This window comes from Triticum aestivum, chromosome 3B, assembly GCF_018294505.1.
Source record: "Triticum aestivum cultivar Chinese Spring chromosome 3B, IWGSC CS RefSeq v2.1, whole genome shotgun sequence".
In the NCBI taxonomy this organism is placed as follows: domain Eukaryota; kingdom Viridiplantae; phylum Streptophyta; class Magnoliopsida; order Poales; family Poaceae; genus Triticum; species Triticum aestivum.
Genome location: NC_057801.1, coordinates 527104077 through 527110143, shown reverse-complemented (window position 1 = coordinate 527110143; position 6067 = coordinate 527104077).

Genomic DNA, 6067 nt, shown 5'->3' with positions numbered 1-6067 from the left:
GGTCTCAGGAGCAATCTCTCGATCAATGGCTATGGAGCCACGGGACCTCCCGCCACTAGATATCATCACCTGCTCTGGATTGTAGGGGATCTGGCTCGGGTTAAACTCCTCCCCTTTCCTCGCCTTCCCCTTGACTTGCTTGTAAGAGGCAGTGTGGGCCATGGCATACAAGTCGTACCCCTCTGGCACCTTATCCGTCTTATTGTAGCATGCCTGAAAGAGAGAAACAAAGTAAATTAGTAATTAAAGGGCTCAAGCTAGTATGATGAATGAATTGCATTAATCATGAAGCAAACCACATTACCCGATTCCGCCCGAACTGATATAAGTTGGAGCTACCTTGATGGTGTGGCACACCTTCAATTTGGGCATGTTTGTCCTTGGCCTCAGTCGGCTCCCCTTCCATCTTTCAACACCTGCCATGACAAAGAGTAAACGAAATTAGTACAACATAAAAAAAATACCGACATGAATAATAATATGTATATCACTTAAGTGTATCATCATCAAGTACAACATAAAAAAATTGAATACCTGACACTACTAATAATCTCGATCAGTATCATCAATAAATGCATAATCATCATCATCACTATAATCAATGACGGGCTCATAGGGTTCAGTGGCATCAACATGTGGAAGGCCACCTTTACGTAATCGGTCAAGCATTGAGAGGTCGTCCGCAGCAGTAACCTCTTCTTGTTCCGGCTCTTCTTGTTCCTCCTCTGGGGTGATGTGGGATTCACTGTCGCTGTCTACTTCAATGTTTTGGGGTGAAGTATACCGGTTCTTGAAACGCTTTTTGGAAAGACGTGTCTCTTGGAAGAATTCTCCTTCATATGTGTCTGGGTTAATGTGAGGTTCATAATCCTCTTCCTTTGGGGGAGATAGTCTAGCACGTGGCGGCACTTCATAAACGACATCCCAACCTTTCAGATTTGGATTAGTTTGGCAGGCCCAGGGTAGATAGAATACTTGGGTCGCCTGTTGAGCCATAATATAGACATCAGGAACATCTAAATGGGTGCTTTGGTTGATTTCAACTAGCCCTATATGTTCATGAGTCCTTCTAGTCTCCTTCGGCTGAAACCAATAACATTTGAAGACTACGACATTCGGTGGGTTTTCACCATAGAATAGAAGTTCATAAATTGCTTCAACTCTCCCATAATACTCGGTACCTCCTTCGCCGATAGCAGATACACAACAATTTGTAGACTTTCGGTCGGCCATAGATAGCTCTTTGCCATAGGTACGAAAACGATACCCGTTGATGTCGTATTTGTCAAATGAACGGACCTTATAGTCAAAACCATTAGCGACTTGTCTCAATTCGGCGTCCATAGACTCTGAATTAGCCTACAAGTTTAATATGAAAGGATTGTTGCATTACGCACAAATTAGCGAATGAAATGAAATTGTCTAATAGAATTTACCGTTTGTTTGAACCAAGAGATGAAACCGGGATAGCCGCCTCCTTGCTTTGCGAGAAGCTCATACTCTTCGACAGAATCCTTTTGGATCACCGCTCCATACGAGAATAGGGCGACGTATCGACTGTATGAAATATCCAGGAATAAGAGCAGTTCAAAGGAAATAGAAGTTGCGAAACAATGTACCGAGAACTTACTCGATGTACGGCCACACTTCTATCAGGTTGTTGAAGATATACAACGAAATGGTCCGCCATTCTTCGTTATCCAAAGATACTGGATTTGAAACACTGGCTGGTGCGAGATTGCCTTTGAATAGGCTGAGGTTGGATCCACCCTTTTTAGGCTCGTCAGCATTGTACCGAGGCTTCGGATTATGCAAATGACGATTTTTGGTTTCGTAGTGTGCTGTCACGAAGTTTGCCGCCTCCTCAGTGATGAATGCCTCAGCCATAGACGCTTCAATTCTACGTTTATTTTTACATTTTTCTCGAAGCGTCTTCTGCATCCTCTCAGTTGGGTAGCACCAACGATTTTGCACGGCCCCCCCAATCTTGCCTCGGTCGGGAGATGCAAAATCAAATGCTGCATTGGATTAAAGAAGCCCGGTGGAAAGATCTTCTCTAACTTGCAGATCAACTCTGGCGCCAACTCTTCCATTTCTTCTAGCACGCCAGGCGATAGTTCTTTCGCACAAAGAACACGGAAGAAATAGCTGAGTTCTGCCAGTACTAGCCATTCATCCTCAGGGATGAAGCCACGCAACATCACCGGCATTACCCGCTCAATCCATATGTGCCAATCATGACTCTTGAGACCAAATATCTTCAATTTATCAAGACTCGCTCCCCTCTTTAGATTCGCTGCATACCCATCGGGGAACATCAACTGCATTTTCACCCACAAGATAATTTCCCTCATAGCTGGCCTTCCAAGATTGAACCATGCCTTTGGCTTCGTCCAGTTCTGCTTTCCTTTCGGTTCTTTCATGTTTTGTAACGGCCTATCACATAGCGCCTCCAGATCGACTCTAGCCTTAGTATTATCCTTTGACTTCCCATCTATGCCGAACAATGTACCAAAAAGTGCCTCGGCGATATTCTTCTCAGTGTGCATCACGTCGATGTTGTGTGGGCAAAGGAGGTCTTTGAAGTAAGGCAGATCCCATAAGCATGTTTTGTGAGTCCAGGCGTGCTCAGAATTATACCCCTTGAAGTACCCTGGACGCTCTGGATCTGGCTCGAGAGCGTTTAACTGATCCAGGGTCTGTTGGCCTGTCAACGCAGGTGGTGCAGAGTTTTTTACAACTCTACCTCTGATGAAGTTCTTCTTGTCTTTCCTGAACTTATGGCGAGGATCCAGGAACTGTCTATGCATGTCGAAGCAAGAAAACTTGCGACCGGCCTGAAGCCAATGAAACTCAAGAGCTCCCTTGCATGTGGGGCACGGGAACCTTCCATGCACACACCAGCCAACGAATAGCGCATACGCCGGCAAGTCATGCGTCGAGTACATGTACCAGACACGCATTATGAAGTTTCGTTTGCTATAGGCGTCGTATGTCTTGAACCCATTATCCCAGGCTTCTTGCAATTCGTCCTTAAGCGGCTGCATGTACACATTCATATTTTTCCCCGGATAGTTGGGCCCTGGAATTATCAACGTCAGGAAAATGTTCTTTCTTTGCATAATCTGTCCGGGGGGGGGGAGATTGAGTGGAAAGACAAATACGGGCCAACAACTGTATTGGGCTGCCATCATACCAAACACACTGAACCCATCGGTGCTGATGCCGACTCGAGGATGCCTCGGATCTGCCGCTTTGTCAGCATGTAATTCATCAAACTTTTTCCACGCAACACCATCCGATGTGTGTACCATCATCAGATTCCCATCTGCATCTAGTTCGGTTCTTTTGCCTGTTTTGTGCCATGTCATCTGTCTGGCCGTCTCTTCGACCATGAAAAGACGTTGAAGTCTTGGTACGATTGGCATATACCGAAGAACACTAACAGGTATTTTGGTCTGTGTCTTCTCACCCATACCGTTGTCTACCATAATATACCTGGAAGACTTGCAAATGGGACAATAGTTCAAGTCCGCATAGTCAAGCCTAAATAAGGCACATCCTTTCTCACAGGCATGTATCTTCTCATAGGGCATCTTCAGTGCACGGAGGATTTTGTCCGACTGGTACAGGTTTGCAGGCATTACATGGCCTTTGGGTAGAAAGCGTCCAAATACTGTCATAATTGCGTCATAGCATTCTCTGCCCAAGTTGAACTGAGCCTTCAAAGCCATTACTTGTGAGATGGCATCCAACTGACAAAGCTCAGTGTGCTCGTGGAGCGGACGTTTTGAAGACTCCAACATTTCATTGAAGGCCTTTGCAGATTCCTCCATCTCCTCGTCCGAATCCCGAGCATCATCATAGTCTTGCACCATGTTTTCCATCCCGGTACCATGCTCGTCGGTGCGACGATGATCCACCTCAGCTCGGTCACGTTGGGCAGACTCACCATGAAATGTCCACACCGTATAATCGGGCGTAAAACCATTCTTCTGCAGGTGTTTACCCATTTCAGCCTCTGTCCTCTTTTCCCAATTGCCGCATCGGAAACAGGGGCACCAAGTTTTCCTCTGGCCATTTGCAAATGCGGCTTGCACAAACCCCTTGGTTTTTGTGAACCATTCAGCGCTCCATTTGTTCTGACCAGTGTGACCGGTATACATCCACGCACGATCACTCATCTTGACTTTCAGAGCTACTGGACACACAACAATTATATATATAATTCACCATGTATATATTCATCAGTTGATCTACTTTGTCAATTTTATTACGTCCATGCAACCTACACTCTAATAGGTAATGATAGGTCCTAATCCCACCCGAGTATGTGTAGATTGGGTTCATTTTCCCAAGCTATGCTCCGGATCCGACGCAAAATTTCGGCAGCACCTCCCCGCTGTTCTCCTGATACACGTCTCTACAATAAACAGAGAGGATGTGTACCCGGAGAACAACAGGGGAGGCACTGACGAAATTTATGCGTCGGATCCGGAGCAAAGCATATGGGAAAACGAACCCAATCTACACATACTCGGCCTGTCCATGGATAGCGTTGGACAATTCGAAAGAATCAAGGTTATAAATATGCAAATGCATGCATATTTATAACTATGACGCTTTCGAACGGGAGACACATATTGGTTACGCATACTGATGATTCAAGACACATATATAGCTAGCTATCAAGTTTCATCGGCATGAACACCGGAACAGAGCAAATAATTAATGGGGGAGGAGGACATGTCATTTGTGCTCACCCACGAACGAAGGGGCAGAGCTCGTCAAACGGACGGCGAGGTCGTCGAACACCAAACCTCGCAGCGGTGAAACAACTGCACATTTAAAGCAACCCGATCAACACAATTATATATGATGTTTTTCATAACAAAATCGAAAAATATATGACCTAACTGATAATTCACAAATATAAGACCCTGTCGGCCTCGGGGGGTCGGGTGTCGGGGTGTTTGGGTGTCGTGTCGGGGTCGGGGTGTGGTGTCGGGGTCAGGGTGTCGTGGTCAGGGGTCAGGGGGTCGGGGTGTCGGGGTCGGGGTGTCGGGGGTCAGGGGGTCGGGGTGTTTCCTTCTATCCTTCTTCTTCTTTCTTTCTCTTCTTCTTCTTCTTTCCTTTCTTGTTCTTCTTCTTCCATCTTTTTTCTACTTTTTTTACTTCTTTTCGTTTCTTCTTTTCTTCTTCTTCTACTTCTTCTACTTCTTTTCTTCTTCTTCTTTTTTCATCTTTCTACTACTTCTACTTCTTCTACTTCTTCTAATTCTTTTCTAACACTAACACTAACACAATCTAGCACTAACAATTAAACAGCAAAAAATGAAAAAACAGAAAAAAGTAGTTCCCTCACCGGAGCAATGGGACGGTCGGCGGGGCGGCGCCGGGCGGCGGGTGCGTCGCCGGGCGGCGGGTGGCGGGGCGACGGGGCGTCGGCGGGTGGGGTGGGGGGGGCGTGGAGGGGTGGTGGGGGTGGGGCGGCACCGGGCGCCAGGGGGCGGGGGCGGCGCCAGGCGGCAGGGGCGGCGCCGGACGGTGGGGGAGGGGCAGGGCGACGGGGCGTCGCCGGGTGGCGGGTGGCGGGGCGACGGGGCGTCGGCGAGTGGGGTGGGGGTGGGGGGGGGGGCGGAGGGGTGGTGGGGGCGGGGCGGCGTCGGGCGGCGGGGGCGGGGGCGGGGCCGGCGCCGGGCGGCAGGGGCGGGGGCGGCGGTGGATCTAGGGCGGGCCGTCGGGGAGGAGAGAGGAAGAGAAGGAGAGTAACGGGCGGGGGGGGGGGGGTGTGGCGTCGGTTAGTTACTCGGCTCTTTGCCGTCCGCCACTCTTTGCCGTCCGCCGTTATCTCTCTTTGCCGTCTGCTAGCAGACGGCAAAGAGGTGGGGGTGTTAAGTTTTTTTAAACGGGCGGGTGGGTGGGGGCCACCTCCCTCTTTGCCGTCAGCTGGCTGACGGCAAAGAATCTTTGCCGTCAGCTGGCGGACGGCAATGAAATGGTTCATGGCAAAGAGCTTCTTTGCCGTCCACCGTTTCTTTGCCGTCGGCTTTTCGGTAGCTGATGG